At 43.5% G+C, this 17,226-nt stretch overlaps 1 protein-coding gene across 10 annotated transcripts in view; it reads right to left on the reverse strand.

The window, feature by feature from the left end:
• LOC119969045 (zinc finger and BTB domain-containing protein 20-like) overlaps positions 1–17,226 on the reverse strand; it is a 430,652-nt gene that overhangs the window by 136,355 nt on the left and 277,071 nt on the right. The window lies entirely within an intron of this gene.

Below are 17,226 nucleotides of genomic sequence, written 5' to 3' on the forward strand. Positions count from 1 at the left end.
CCAGCAACAGGAACCCAGAATGGCAAGCTAAATATCCAGTTGGCGGGACTGTCTGCAGCTTGCTTTGAATTCACCGCCTCAGGAGAATGCTACCAGCTAAAATTGTGATCGAAAGTAAACTCCATAGAAACCGCTTACATTGGGGAAGCTGCAAGATTCATTTTCATTCGAACATAATTATTTTTTAAAAAAATTTAGATTAGCCAATTATTTTTTCCAATTAAGGGGCAATTTAGCGTGGCCAATCCACCTACTCTGCACATTTTTGGGTTGTGGGGGCGAAACCCACGCAGACACGGGGAGAACGTGCAAACTCCACACGGACAGTGACCCAGAGCCGGGATCGAACCTGGGACCTCAGCGCCGTGAGGCGGTTGTGCTAACCACTAGGCCACCGTGCTGCCCTATTCGAACATAATTATTTTCAAAAATGTAGCACATTATTTTTCAATCCTTCGTTACGAAGCTATGCTTTCCAAAAAAATGACTTCATAAATTTGCTGACTGGAAACCACTGAGTGACTTTAGAAAGACTGAAGCCACATCCTGGTAACTTGAAAGCACAGCTTTGAAGATAGCTGAAAATCTAAATCAGGGTCCATGATGAATTCCAAAGCAAGTAAGTGGAGCCAATCTGCCGAGAAAACCCAAGCAGAGACAATTACCATAAAGTAGTAGCTCATTCCTAGCTCATTCACAGAACATCACGAGAATCACTGCAAACACCTTGGCCAATTGTTACATGGGTGTGCTTTTTTTTAAAAAAAGGTACAATTACTCATTTTTGTTTTTCTGGCTGGATTTTAAAAAATTGAAACCCTCGAGAGACAATGGCGAACTGCCCAGCCTGCTGGAATATACACAATTTAACATTCCACCAAATGGGATGTAAAAAAAAAGACCATCAACTCCCTGGGGAGTGTAAACAACCCTATTCTTCTTTGGCTTCACACCATCGTAAGACTTTTCAAGAGACGCCAAAATGAAATTACCTGTTCTGAAACAATAACTGCAGCTCTCGTGGACTAACATAATTTCTTTGGATTATACAGCCAACAAGGTACTTTAAGGACTCCTGACCAAGTAGGAGAGAGAGATCAAAAGACAAGGCTATACCAAACACAGGCTGTTGAAGCTGCATGGCCTTTCTGCCCCTCTCTTTCTCACAGAAGTGTTGTGCCTGGTTTGCAAACTATCCTGAGAAGAGGTCTAATGAGAACTGAGTGCTTTTTGGAGAAAAATGTGGAAACTGGCGCCATACAACCACACCCAGGAATATAAATGGAAATAACATCCGCAATGTAGAATAACCCCAGCAAGAGCAGCTAGGGAACAACTAACTGTATATTCCTATGTTTTAAAATGCCCACATTCAAAGCCAGAATGTTTCTCAACCAGATCGGAATTACTTTTGATAGTTTAAAAGGCTCTGTTCCTCCAGGAGTGAAGAAATGCAGCTAAACAGAAAGCCAGGAAATATGACATTGTAAACTGCTGCCACAGAATTGGATTGTGAACCTGAGAAAATTGAAAAAGAAAAAAGTTATAGTTGAACTCGAATTCCACAGGGAAAGTGGGATTGGGGGGGGGGGGGGGGGGGGGGGGAGTGGAAAGAGAGACAAGGAAAAACAGAGTGAAGAAAGGGAGAGAAAGATTGCCAGAGAACAGCAAGAAAGGGAGATATAAATACATGCACTGCTTCGGGAGATAGAGGCAGCCAATGCAGACTGGAGGGTAATATTCCCAAAAGGTTAAGGACAATCCAGAGAGGCAGGAGAAAGCTAGCAGGGATCGGCACAGAGGTGGAGAACAGAGAGGGGTTTGGAAACCTTACAGTGGAAGCCCAAAGTCATACTGAGGGACACTGCAATCATCTAATTTCCACTGCTAGGAAGAGACATGAACTTTCCACCAGGGAGTGCAGTACAGGCCAAAGTGCTGGTAAAGTGGATCAAGGGAGAGTAAATACCCATCCTCTTATACCATATGCACCTTGTGTGTGATCTTATTTCAGCAACCGTGACCATGGGAGCTGTCCCCATTTACCTGTGGACAAGGTAACCTGCTCCTTGGCAATGACCAGGCAGGACGAAAGGTGGTAGTGTCCCTTGTGGTTTTAGGGCAACTGAGTGAGGTCAGGAAGACAGAGCAGCATAAGGGGAAAGTCTCTGGCATTTTTCCTGGCCAAAGAAGCCCCATCAGAGGAGACCAAACAGGCACTGCAGATTGAGGACCCTGCCATCTTGATTATTCAAAACCTTTTTTGGGAAGTTAAGAAGGCCCCAGGGATAGAATTAATGGATATTACTTTGTTGAGGGTCAGAAAGCTGACAAGGTGCTTAAAATTGTTAGCACGGATATCCCAAACAGAAGCTGAAGCAAAGAGAGTTATGGAGCGCTATTGTTTTAAAAATGTATTGCTCACAAGGAAGCGGAGGCCTTCTCACAAACCTGCAGACATCAAGTGGACTGGTATAGCGAGGTTCTTCAAAATCTGCCACACTTGTCAGGTAGCGGGAAAACTGCAAACTGCAACTAAGCCTACACCAATAATTTCCATACTTGCCTTTGGGGAACCTTTCAGCAACGTATCAGTTAATTGTGCCGGGCCCTTGAGAGAAACAAAAGGGGGCTAACCAGCATATTCTTACTGTGGATGTGATTTCCAGAGGCCATTCTTCTGAGAACTATCTCTGTTAAGGCAGTGGTGGTGGGATGAACATCATCCTTTACCAAATAAGGGCTGTCCACTGAGATCCATTTGGATCAGAGCTCAAAATTCATAGAATTATAGAATCCTTACAGTGCAGAAAGAGGCCATTCGACCCATCGAGACTGCACCAGTCCTCTGAAAGAGTACTTCACCCAAGCTTACTCCTCCGCCCTATCCCATTAACCCCGTAATTTAACCTATCCACCTAACCTGAACTTCTTTGGACTGTGGGAGGAAACTAGAGCACTCGGAGGAAACCCATGCAGACACGGGGAGAATGTGCAAACTCTAGACGTCTCCCGAGGCCGGAATAGAACCCGGTCCCTGGTGCTGTGAGACAGCAGTGCTAACCACTGTGCCGCCGCGGCAGCCCTGTTCTGAGTATTCCAGGAAGTAATGAGCAACCTGGGATAAAGTCTTCAGCATATTTCACACACAGTCACAAGGAGCTTTTGAATATTACCACTAGACACTAAAAATAATGCCGAGAGCATAACTGTTACATGTACCTTCATAATTGGGATAAAGGACTGAGTTTTCTTCTGTTTGCCACCAGAGACTCACCCAATGAGTCCACCAGTTTTTCTCATATTGAATGAGTTTATGGACACAAAAAGGGTGGGGTCTCCTGAAACCTATCAAGGATTTTTTTTAAAGAGGAAAGGGGTCTCCATGTCAGACTATATGGACGGGATCTTCTGGCTGTTCACGCAGGCAAGATCTTCCGGTCCCACCGATAGTGCACCCTACCGCGGGTTTCCCAGCAGCACGGGTTGGATACGATGGGAAGTCCCATTGACAGCGGCAGGACCAAAAGATTCCACCACTGGTCAACGGTGGGCCGCCTGCTACCATCGAGTAACATGTCACGGGGAGGCCAGAAAATCTCGCCCTACATCTGTGAGAGCCTGTGATGTGCCTCAGGAGCACTTAAAAACCTCCCAGTTGGTATCGAAAAAGCAGACAGACAAACATGCCATGTCGTGAACCCTTCAACCAGGAGACAGTGTGCTCATGCTCCCATCGATACAGGTTGAACCCATGAAAGTCCTCTTTGGTGGCCTGTACAGGGTAGAAAAGAAAATTGTTGGGTGGGGGGGGGGGGGGGGGGGGGGGACTATTTAGTCGACAATCGGACCAGAAAAAAGCAGCTGTATTGTCATGTCAACATATTAAAGCAGTGCCACAGCTGGAAGGGGACAAGCAGACAGCAGTCTGTCAGACATCACTGGAGAACAAAAGGGACAGAGGGGACAATTAGAGAGTGGCCTGGGTGAGGCCTGATTCTTGCCCCCTGCTGTCCGTTTAACAACCACAGAACTTTTAAGAGAAATTAAGACTCCTTCATTTTGATGCAGAACAAAGAAGAGACCTGGCAAGGCAGCTCAAGGTGTTTTGAGAGCACCTCTAGAGGCAAACCAGGCTGCACTTCCTATTAAGCAGGATCCCTACCACCTAGGTCCAGAGATGCTGACGCAGGTTTGAGAGGAGATGAAATTTATAATGGAGCACAAACTAATTGAGCCTAATAACAAGAACTGGGGATCTCTAACTGTGCTTGTGCCTAAACTGGATGACTGCACAAGTCTCTGCATTGTTCACCAAAAGACGACTCCTACCCGATTCCCGGCCTGGAATTTTGCATGGACTGAGTAAGTAATACAGCCTACATCCCTAAGATAGAGGGATACTGGTAAGTGCCTTTGACCAGCCAAGCAATGGAGATCTCCACCATTGTAACTTCAGATGGGCTATTCCAGTGACATTCTGACTCAGACATTTCCAGCCAACTTCCAAAGGCTAATGAACCAGGTAGTTGTGGGCCTACCCAAACATGTAGTATGTTTGGCAACCTACTACATGGTTGGGAACCTACAGTAATACAGTGTACAGTAACACCTGGAAATTCCACCCAGAACAACTCGAAGCACTCGTTTAAAGGTTAAAGTCAGCTGACCTTGCGGTCAACCTCACAAACAGCATGTTTTCTAAGGCCCAAGTGACTTACTAGGACATGTGCTGGGGCGAGGACAATAGCTGCTCACAATAAAATGGGAAGTAATGAGATACCTAAGGATGTGCGGATGTACCACAAGTTTGTCCCTAACTTCATTACTATAGTTACCCCACTAAGAGTCATATAACAGAAAAAAGCGAAGGTAGTGTGGACAGAGAAATGCCAAACAGCTTTTGAGAAGCTGAAAGCCATTCCAGCAAACAAACCAGTGTTCGAAACTCCTGATTCAATAAAGCATTTAGAGTAGCCATCGATCCTCGTGACCTCGGGATAGGGGCCATCTTACTCCAGGAGGATAAACCAAGCGTAGCGAGACTGACTGGGTTATTTCTCCAAGAAATTGTATAAACCCCAGAAATAATATTTCACTGAGGAGAAAACTTAAGGATTATTACTTGCGCTTAAATATTTTGAGGTACATGTTCAAAATGGCTACACAGAGACCACAATCTATACGGTTTACAATCCTTGACCTAAACTATGTGACTTAAAAATTATCCATATTTCAGGGAAAAGTGATGCGATTGCAGATGCTCTGTCCAGAGGTGAAAACCTGTTTGGAAGAACAACCCGACCCAAACAGAGCACAACTAAGAGTAAAAGAGAAGATGTGAGTGTGTGGATGAATGTGAATGAATGGGTTCTGTTTTTATTAAATGATTTATATTCTTTCTCAGTCTTGTAATTAAATGAGTATACATCCCATTTCATTCCACATGGTGTGAAAGTGTTACGAGGATGTGCTTTTTAAAATATTCAGTTTCCGATTTTAAAAATCCAGCCGGAGAAAAAATGGAAACTTCAAGAGATAAGGATGAAACTACTCATTCTGCTATAATATACGTAATCGTGTATTCCAAAAAGTGAGTCTAAAAAAAAAACACCCAATCTCCTGGGGAGCATGAAATATCCCATTCCCTGCTGGTTTCATACCATCCTGACACTTAGCAAATGTTCTGAGATGGGACATCAAAATGTAATTACCTGCTTTGAAACAACAACTGCAGCAGGCATGAACTAATAGAATTTATTTGGAATATAAGCTAGCAAGATACAATAAGGACTCCTTGCCAAACAGACAAAAGAGAACAAAAGACAATGTTGGATAGAACACTGGCTGTTGAAGCTGTGTGACCTCTTTGCCTCTCTTGCTCAGAAGCATTGTCCTCAGTTTGAAAATTAACCAGCCTGAGACAGCTACTACAAATAGAGGTCTTTTTGGAGAAAAACACAAATATTGGCTCCATACAACTACACCCAGGAAAATAACCGAATAAAACGGCTGCAAAATGGAATGCCCCATCGAGATGAGCCAAAGAACAGCTAACCATAAACTCCATGGTTTTCATAGACTGTAAAAACCGTATAAACCTATCCTCTTACTCTATCTATACTGGTGAGAGTGTGTGGGCCCAGATGAATGTGTGTGATATATGAGTGGCATTTACAATTTACCTTTTTTTTCGTTCGGCAAATAGTGTCAATGGAGGAAAATCTGTCTGACTAATTCTTTACAACCTAAAAGTCTTAATGAAGCACATCCTTTCTAAATTCACATAAAACTATTTTATGGTCAAACCTGGCGTGGGAAAATAGGGGACTCAATAATTTCACCTCTCCTGACAAAGAACTCTGGTTGAGTAAAGAATCCCCCCAGTTACAATCTAATCACAATGTGGAGATGCCGGCGTTGGACTGGGGTGAGCATAGTAAGAAGTCTTACAACATCAGGTTACAGTCCAACAGATTTTTTCAAACACTAGCTTTCAGCGCACTGCTCCTTCCTCAGGTGAATGAAGAGGTATGTTCCAGAAACATATATACAGACAAAGGCAAAGATGCAAGGCAATGCTTTGAATGCAAGCATTTGCAGGTAATTAAGTCTTTACAGATCCAGAGAAAGATCGCCGAGCAGAAACGTATTGCCAAGTTCCGCACACATGAGTACGGTCTCAACCGAGACCTTGGACTCATGTCGCAATACATTCATCCCACCATCTGGCCTGGGCTTGCGAAATCCTACCAACTGTCCTGGCTTGAAACAATTCACACCTCTTTAACCTGGGGTTACCCCTATCTCTGGATCTGTAAAGACTTAATTACCTGCAAATGCTCACATTCAAAGCATTGTCTTTGACTTTGTCTATACATATGTTTTTGGAACATACCTTTTCATTCACCTGAGGAAGGAGCAGTGCTCCGAAAGCTAGTGATTTGAAACAAACCCGTTGGACTTTAACCTGGTGTTGTAAGACTTATTACAATCTAATCAAGTTGAAACCATCTACCTGGAATACACTGGCCATGACCATATGTGGTTCACCAGTCAGTTGGAGAAAGGATCATGTAACAAGCCAGCTAACATTTTGGAAACTGTTTTCATCAGACCAGGAATAGAAGCAGAAAAGAAAGCAGCAACAGCCGTGTGGGCCATGTTCTCTCTCATCATCTAGCTTGTAAACTCAAACCCCCCTGCCGGGTCGGAGAATCGGCGGGGAGGGAGGGCGTGAATCCCTCTCCCGCTGGCTGCTGAATTCTCCAGCGCCGGGGATTTGGAGGGGCGGAGATCGCGCCGTGCCGGTCGGCGGCCGCTAACAGCGGCCCCCCGGCGATTCTCCGGCCCGTGTGGCCGCCCGTTTTAGGCCGATCCCACCGGCGTAAATTACAACAGGTACTTACTAGCGGGACCTGGCTGCGCGGATGGCCTCCGGGGGGCACGGGGGGATCTGGACCCGGGAGGGCACCCACGGTGGCCTGGCCCGCGGCCCACCGATCCGCGGGTGGGCCTCTGCCTTTGGGGCATTCTATTCATCCGCGTCAGCTGCTGTGGTCCTCCGCGATGGCCGACACAGAGATGAACCCCCCCCCCCCCCCCCCAGCGCATGCGCTGGGATGACACCAGCACATGCTAGCACTCCCGTGCATACGCCAACTCGCGTCGGCTGGGCGGAGACCCTTCGGCGCCGGTTGGCGTGGCGCCAAACCCCTTCCGCACCGGCCAGCGCGCCGCAAACCACTCCGGCACCAGCCTAGCCCCTGAAGGTGCGGAATGGGCGACCCGACGCCGGAGTGGTTCACGCCACTCCTTCGCACCAGAGTTGCCCGCCCCGCCGAATCCCACAGAATCCCACCCCATGTCTGTTGTTTGAGTGTCCAGAAGCTGCGAGCAGTGCATTTAGAAGATCTGAACCCAGCAGTGGCTGTCTCTAGAAGAATAGATAAATTGTTTGTCTACATCTTTAAGCCACATCAACATTGAAACCAATCAGGGCCACCAATTCTACCCTGCATCCATGAATGTCAACTCACTTTGAGAACCATATCTCTTTTAAAGTATCACTTAATCCAATGCTTCCAATACCTTTCCACGGTGTGACCCCATTTTAATGCCTCAGCCATTGTGTGACCCCGTTAGGGGGGGGGGGGGGGTGTTACCATATGAGCTGTTGAGTAGAGGTCTGGGGGTTTTGGGGGGGGGGAGGGGGATAAGACTGCGGGTTTAAAAAAAAAGCAAACTTTTCACAAGCATCTTTGGAGCAGCAATCAGGTCTTACACCATGCCTACCAGCATAAAGAAACACAAGCATTTAAAGGGACCTCGTAGCTGCCAAAAAGCAGTCTGAGCTTCATAGCAGCCATTGCTGCCACAGACCCCATGGGGACATGAGACACAGTTTGGCACACCCTGACTTAATCTACCCCCATAATCTGTAACCTATCGCTGTGTCTGTGTTAAAGTTGGAGTGTTTTTATTACCTTACACTGGATTAAGTACAAAAATACGATTCCCTTTCATTTTCAAAAAACCCAAGGAAACCTGTCTGTCTGTGTCCTTTATAGTCTCAGCATTTAAACAGATAAACACTCTGAATTGGTAAGCACATCCTTTTTACAACAAAACTGGTTTTGGTCAAACGAGGAGTGGGGAAAGAGGGAAGCCACTCCATCCTTCATCGTAACATGTCTACCTATTATGCACAAGAAAAATCATAAATATTTAAAATTCAAACATTAAATCTATAAAATCATGGAAAACAACTGCATTTCAGTAAAATTAGTTGAGCTAAAATCAAGATTTTAGATCAGTATGTAAAACCATTTTTAGCAAGTCTAACAACAGTGACAAAGTTAATGCAACAGCTTTTGGGAGATTGACATTGATTTGGATTGAAGCAATTGAATTGAATTCTTCTGTAATATTCCAGAGTTCATCAGGATTAAGCATGTGGTGGATTCTGGTTTTTTTGAGTGCACTTATTATAAAAATATGTTGCCAACTCTTAAACATCAGTTCAATATTGTTTTCATTAGTTTAGAGGAAGTACTTTCTTATGTAATTGCCCCATATTCTTGAATATAATGAAAGGACAGACTCGCAATTTGGCTAAATTGTAAAAAAAACTTACACAGAGTTAGAAGATTGTGGGTTCAAACACCACTCCATGAACTGAGCACTTATTGTAGGCTGATACGTCAGCCCAGTGCTAACACTTGCTGTCAGACATGGAGTGATTCAGATGAGCCATTCATCTGAAGCCCCATCTTCCAATTCCAGTAAATGCAAAAAACGCATGCACTGCACAAAGAGGAGCTAGCCTGGTATTCTGGTCAATATTTTTCTCTCAATTAACCATCAAAGCACATGAACAAGAGATTTATCTAGTCGACGGTTAGTGGGACTTTCTTCTGCACATTAGTCTGCAGAATAAATATTATGTCCCGGGAAAGTTAAGGATGACATATAACTGGAACTTTGCTTTTTCCTATTTGCATCCTTAACTTTATGTTGCAGTTTTGTTTGCTGTCGGACTATCAAAAAACATTTAATTTACTGAGAAATTTTACACCAATGAAACTATTAAACTCGTAGCATTGTTCTTTTTCATGTGATTTTCAAGCGATTTTAAGTCAGGTCACTTATTTGTTTATTTCTGATGATAAACCTACCTACAGTTTTATTCATAACAATCATGTTCCGATGTTCTCTTACGTCACCCAATTGCAGCGGTTCATGAAAGACTTTAAAACATCACAACCCTCGGAGATATCTGCACTCCTCTAATTCTGGCCTCTTGACCATTTCCAATCATAATTGCTCGACCTTTAGTAATGGCTGTGCCTTTAGTTGTCTGAAGCCCCCAGTTGGCTGAATTCCCTCCTGACACATCTCTGCCTCTCTATCAAGCTTTTCTCCTTTAAGACAGTTCTTAAAAACTACTTACTTGACCAAGCTTTTGCTCATCTGACCCACCAACTCCTTTATGTCTTGGTATCATACTTTATTTTATAATGCTCCTAAAAAGTGCCTTCCAAGACCTCATTACGTTAAAGGTGCTATATAAATATAAGTTATTGATGCCTGTGGTTGTGTATTACATTTTAGTGACTATCTGAAGTCCTACTGAACTACATATTTTGAGTGCAATTTACTGATTGTACACTTGGGTTGAAACTCCCATCGGCCAGGTATACTGCTGAGGCAGAGGGAGGAAGATGAGAAGTTACCCATGTCTTCTCCTTGAGGCAGTGAATAATATAAGTTGCTGTTCCAGCTGGTAGCTCTTGAATACCTGACCCAATTGTCCATTTTCTGTGTATAAACTTAGCCGACAGATATTAAACATTTGGCGTCGTGGGCTGCATGGAAGGCTATATGGAGCCTCCTGAGCAGTCAAAATTCTCGCTCCCATTAATTTGAGTATATCTCAAATGTCTGACGTTTAAAGAATTTTGAGTTGCGACTTAGAATTTATGCATCAAAGAGGTAACAATACAAAGCCAGAACTTTACAAACCTCTTGACCTGCAAAATTTAAACAGGACAAACCGTAACGGAAAGAAACACGAGTGCAAACAGAACTAATCCTATTGGGACATTGAGAGCCATTCTAACAGTTCTCAGGGGTTGTATGTGACCTAGAACCATGGATACAGCTTCTGTGAGAGCACAGCCGATATTAAACTACACAGATCCATATAATGTAGCTGAGGCTGACCCCATCTTAAGTAAGGGGTCATTTGACAGTGATCAGCAGAATGAACAGTCTTGAATTTCAACTCTCCTTACCTGGGTTTATTGTCATGCTTTCACTATTGCCTTGATCAAAAGCAGTTAATTCAGCACAGACTGTTTACTATTGAGTCAGGCCAACCATTTGAAATCATCCCACCACTTCCAAAGTTAATTGATGAGGGAAGGGCTGTAGATGTCAAAAAACATGGACTTCAGTAAGGCGTTTGATAAAGTTTCCCATGGCAGATTGATGGAAAAAGTGAAGTCGTATGGGGTTCAGGGTGTACTAGCTAGATGGATAAAGAACTGGTTGGGCAACAGGAAACAGAGAGTAGTGGTGGAAGGGAGTGTCTCAAAATGGAGAAAGGTGACTAGTGGTGTTCCACAGGGATCCATGCTCGGACCACTGTTGTTTGTGATATACATAAATGATCTGGACGAAGGTATAAGTGGTCTGATGAGCAAGTTTGCAGATGATACTAAGATTGGTGGAATTGCTGATAGTGATGAGGACTGTCAGAGAATACAGCAAAATATAGATAGATTGGAGAGTTGGGCAGAGAAATGGCAGATGGAGTTCAATCCAGGCAAATGCGAGGTGATGCATTTTGGAAGATCTAACTCAAGAGCAGACTATATGGTCAATGGAAGAGTCCTGGGGAAAATTGATGTAGAGAGATCTGGGAGTTCAGGTCCATTGTACCATGAAGGTGGCAACGCAGGTCGATAGAGTGGTCAAGAAGGCATACAGCATGCTGGCCTTCATCGGAAGGGGTATTGAGTACAAGAGTCGGCAGGTCATGTTACAGTTCTATAGGACTTTGGTTAGGCCACATTTGGAATACTGCATGCAGTTCTGGTTGCCACATTACCAGAAGGATGTGAATGCTTTAGAGAGGGTGCAGAGGAGGTTTACCAGGATGTTGCCCGGGTATGTAGGGTGCTAGCTATGAAGAAAGGTTGAGTAGATTAGGATTGTTTTCATTGGAAAGACGGAGGTTGAGAGGGGACCTGATTGAGGTCTACAAAATTGAGAGGTATGGACAGGGTGGATAGCAACAAGCTTTTTTCCAAGAGTGGGGGTGTCAATTACAAGGGGTCACGATTTCAAGGTGGGAGGGGGAAAGTTTAAGGGAGATGTGCGTGGAAAGTTTTTTTACGCAGAGCGTGGTGGGTGCCTGGAACGCTTTGCCAGCGGAGGTGGTAGAGATGAGCACGAAAGCATCATTTAAGATGCATCTGGACAGATATATGAACGGGCGGGGAACAGAGAGAAGTAGATCCTTGGAAAATAGGCAACAGGTTTAGATAAAGGATCTGGATCGGCGCAGGCTGGGAGGGGCGAAGGGCCTGTTCCTGTGCTGTAATTTTCTTTGTTTTTGTTCTTTGTCCTGCTGAAGTTGTTATAACTCACAGAGACCTATGGGGTCGGACCAATTCGTCTCTCCATGATTCTCATTGAGTATGAACTTCCCTGCTGATGGGCGGGGGCCCCATCAGTGGAGCAATGGGCACACTATATAAAAGCTTGGCCCAATTGGGAGCAGAGCAGTCTCGACTGGGACCTGTGGATATTGTATAGTTAATTATATAATAAATAACCAGTTTTTTTTTGTCGCTCGTGTGGACTCCTCTGTGGTCACAATATTGGCGACGAGGATGGGATCAATATTATAGCCATAGAGAATTCCACACAAGAGGTGCTAAGAAACTGGTTATTTATTATATAAGTAATTATTTACACGAAGTAAGATACAGAGATTGAAAACTGAGATGAAGAATGAGAATGGGAGTAATTTTAACTCTTCCCCAATGATGAAACCTGCCCCTAACCAGCTGCTAATGTGAATTCCATGGTGTTAGGGATGTCAGAGGAGGGTCAGTGATTAGAATATTCAAATGAGATGGTGTTTTTTCTATTTTGGCAGCTATTTCAATTTACTGTTGAATCCTGGGGTTTACCCAGGTTTGAGAGACATGGCAGCTGAACGGAAACAGCAGGTTGTGTGCTTTTCAAAGCATCTGCTTGGGGGCCTGGAGGAGTAGGTGTGTTCAGTCCAATTTCCCCAAACAAACCTGATGATGCAATCTGCCAGTGCCCGTCCTCACGGACACTCACAACCATTTTCTGAGCCCCTCTCCACCCCACACATCAAAGTTTCCCGACCCTTGGGGACAGTGGCCAGAAATTCTTGGCTACGACCATAAGACCTAGGAGCAGAATTAGGCCACTCGGCCCATTGGGTCTGCTCCGCCATTCAATCATGGCTGATATTTTGCTCATCCCCATTCTCCTGGCCTTTTTTCAATAACCCCTGAACCCCTTATTAATCAAGAACCTATCTATCTCTGTCTTAAAGATAATCAGTGATTAACCACCCTCTGGCTGAAGAGATTCCTCCTTATCTCTGTTTAAAAGGATCGTCCCTTTAGTCTAGGATTGTGCCCTATGGTTCTAGTTTTTCCTACAAGTGGAAACATCCTCTCCGCATCCACTCTATCCAGGCCTTGCAGTATCCTGTAAGTTTAAATAAGATCCCCTCTCATCCTTCTAAACTCCAACGAGTACAGATCCAGAGTGCTCGACCGTTCCTCATACGGCAAGCTCTTAATTTCAGGGATCATTCTTGTGAACCTCCTCTGGACCCTTTCCAAAGCCAGCACATCCTTCCTTAGATACGGGGTCCAAAACTGCTCACAATACTCCAAATGGCGTCTGACCAGAGCCTTATTCAACCTGAGAAGTACATCCCTGCTCTTGCATTCTAGCCCTCTCGACATTAATGCTAACATTGCATTTGCCTTCCTAACTGCCGACTGAACCTGCAAGTTAACCTTAAGAGAATCATGAACACGGACTCCCAAGTCCCTTTGTGTTTCTGATTTCCTAAGCATTTCCCAATTTAGAAACAGTCTTTGCCTCCATTCCTCCTTCCAAAGTGCATAACCTCACACTTTTCCACATTACTCCGTACCAGCCTCCCTGAACAGGAGCTGGAATGTGGCGATGAGGGGCTTTTCATGTAACTTCATTTGAAGCCTACTTGTGACAATAAGTGATTTTCATTTCATTTCATTTTCATCTGCCACTTCATTGCTCACTCTCCTAGCCTGTCCAAATCCTTCTACAGCCCTCTGCTTCCTCAATACTATCTGCCCTTCTGCATATCTTTGTATCATCTGCAAACTTAGCAACAGTGCCTTCAATTCCTTCTTCCAAATCGTTAATGTATACTGTGAAAAGTTGTGCTCCCAGCACGGACCCCTGAGGCACACAACTAGTCACCGGTTGCCATCCTGAATAGACCCCTTTATCCACACTCTCTGCCTTCTGCCAGTCAGCCAATCCTCTATCCATGCCATCCTTAACACCATGACTTTCTACTCCTGCCTTTCCCTCCTGACAGCCAACAGCCTCTGATTTAGTCTGGATTTTGTGTAGAAAAAAAATATTAAAAATGTTAACGATCCCAGGCTAAACTCAGATGGACTTTTACTTTCCGGCATATCCGGGATTCCCCCTCCCACAAACAACATGACCCTACTTCCCTCCCAGCAACATGGAGTCAGTGAGTCATGACAGACAGTACTGATGACACAGCTGTTGCAGTTTTAGTTGGTGATTAAATTATTGATTTGTTCCACTAAAACAAATAATTAAGTGTTTTCCTTACCCAATGTGGCCAAAAATGCTGGATATCACAGCTGCATCATTAAAAATCTGTTCTGTGAGCAATCTTTTCAAATTCTGGGAATGGTCAAGAAATAGTGGGATATTTTTTTTTATTTTTTTTTAAAATTTTTTTATTGGAATTTTTTGCAGAAAATATAACAAAAAGTATAGCAAAAAGCAGTAATATGCAACTAACAGCCCCATAACACCCACAATTCCCCCCATACCGTAACATCACATGTATCACATTCCCCCACCCCCCCCCCCCAAACAAGAGAAATTAACTATAAATTAACAAGAGAAATTAACTATAAATTAATAGTGGGATATTAATAGAGGGGCAGGTGGATTGGCAAATAATTTTGGCCTGTCCACAGTCCCATGTTTTCATTGGACCAGGGTGTCTGCTGAGAGTGTTCCAGACCACAGACATACCGCCTGGTCAGTCATGGTTCTGAAGGCCTGGAAACCCCACTTGTGTTCCCAAGGTCTCATGCCCTTTTGCAGTATTTGCAAACGTAGGGCTCACTGTGTTCCCAAACTGTGCCCTGTCAATGTTATCAGATCCCTCAACTCATCTTCCTGGTGGAATTCAGAAATCCTCTCCACCAGGTCTGGCACAGCCTAGTCTCCACCGCTCCACAGGTTTTCCAATGTTCACTAACCTCTTTTGCTGAGCTAACACATTCCAGAACCTCGACTCAACAATGTTTCCTGAGCTTAACCCCTGCTGATTAATGCTCCCAATTTTCAGACCACGCCAAAGATCTCAGTCTCTGAAAGCTTTTCTACGTTGAAGGGCCTACCAAAGTTCCCTTTAAGATTCCACAAACCTACTCAACCAGGGCTCCAAGAAAGGTCTCTTTCCCCTCTCCTAACATCAGCAGTACTAACATCACCCGTCCCAAAAGTTGTGGCCCACTTGATAATCTAAGATAAGGCCAATTGCTTGGCTGAGATGTAACAAGATTCTTTAAACATATCTGTGGCCCACATCAATTGAGCAGGTTTGGGGAAGAGAAGTTGAAGGTTTGGCAGTTTGACCACAAGCACACACATCAGCGGAATTTGCAGAGTCAGGTTAGTGGGAGGGCAAAAGCTGGCTGCAGCGGCAGACCATACATGAGAAGCAAAGTGTAATCAACCGTTAATGGTTTGTTTTTTCCTGTTCTGAGTTCTATTTGATTCCCTGCTGGGTAATTCCCTTATTAAGGAACAGAACAGTTGTCCTCCATCTCTCATCCAAAATGTTGTATCAGTGTAAGAGAAAGAAAAAAATACAATTGGTCATGACTCAGCTTCTTAAAAGCATTGAACAGTAGCTAATATGGTTATTCGATTTAGAAATTAAAAGCAGACTTCCATTATTTAATGTACAAAATCCAGAGTCAAATTCTCCCAGCCTTTTAAGTAAGCAACTTCAATTATTTGTTGTGATATTTTTGCTCATTTGGATTAATCCTTACTCTCGCAAAAACCTGAAATAAAAGAACAGCGATTCCTGCATTCTTGACAATTTTGCATATTGTGAAATTTGCAGGAGATTTGTAAAGGCTGTGTCTCAGGCAGTGAAAATAAATTCCTGGAACTGAAGAACTGTCTGGCCTTTCTGATGTTCTGCCGTGTCTCTGTCTGGAATTAATAAACAATAAGCTGCATTGTTATATTATAGACCTCAGCCAGTAATATGAAGCCTCGCAAAGAAGAGCTGAGAGATGAAAAATGTGATGTTTCAAAAAGACATAATTACAAAATGGTTTATTTATAAATGGATAAATCTTACTTCAGAAATGTAATTTTGGAAAACAGGATGCCACCATCAAGACCAACTTATAACACTGTTACACAGAGGTTAAGTTCACATCACAAGGCAGCTTTTAAGCACATCATACTAGATTCCCTGTTGAAACAGCTAGTTTGAGAAGACAATTTGCATCGTCAACACAGTTGTGTTGCACAGTAGCATGTGGGCTAGATTACAAAGAGCAATATTGCTTTCTTACATAATAAGCACCAGCATTCAGGGACTCAACTAAAATTCTTACATTACAAAGGCATTCTGACTATCAATATTAATTATGAATTAAAAACCTATCTTTGAATTAAAATATAAAAACTATTGATCCATAAGCATTAAACACTTCATGCATCAATGGCACGTAATACAATAGCAGTCAGCCTTGTCACTAATTGCTGCTGCAGTACTTAAGGAGGCCAGAAATCGAAAAATCGACTTATAATATTAAAAAACAATTGGTACTTAATTTTCATGCAGTGAGTATAAACAACACAAACTTTGCTCTGACAATTTTTTACATCTGAATCCATTAATTAGATTATGTGCTTGTAAATTTGCCTGTGAATTTTAAATTTTTTTTAGAGTATCCAATTCATTTTTCCAATTAAGGGGCAATTTAGCGTGGCCAATCCACCTACCTTGCACATCTTTGTGTTGTGGGGGCGAAACCCACGCAAATACGGGGAGAATGTGCAAACTCCACACGGACAGGGACCCAGAGCCGGGATCGAACCTGGGACCTTGACGCCGTGAGGCAACAGGGCTAACCTGCCTGTGAAAATTGTCGTACATTCCAGTAGTAACGTTAGTTAAAAAATAAATCTATGTTTTGGCATCTCTCATTAATCGTGTTTAAACCTGGTTTTTAGTTTGTCCACGTTATTTTTAAATTAGGGCGAATCTGTACCATTTCGCAGCACTCTATAATGTGTCCTTATTTATGCCCATACTCTTGGTGTAAAGGAATTCTGAACCATTTCTCACTTGTTATTTGAGCAGAAGTACATTGGAGC

This window comes from Scyliorhinus canicula, chromosome 7 (genome assembly GCF_902713615.1).
Source record: "Scyliorhinus canicula chromosome 7, sScyCan1.1, whole genome shotgun sequence".
Taxonomy (NCBI): Eukaryota; Metazoa; Chordata; class Chondrichthyes; order Carcharhiniformes; family Scyliorhinidae; genus Scyliorhinus; species Scyliorhinus canicula.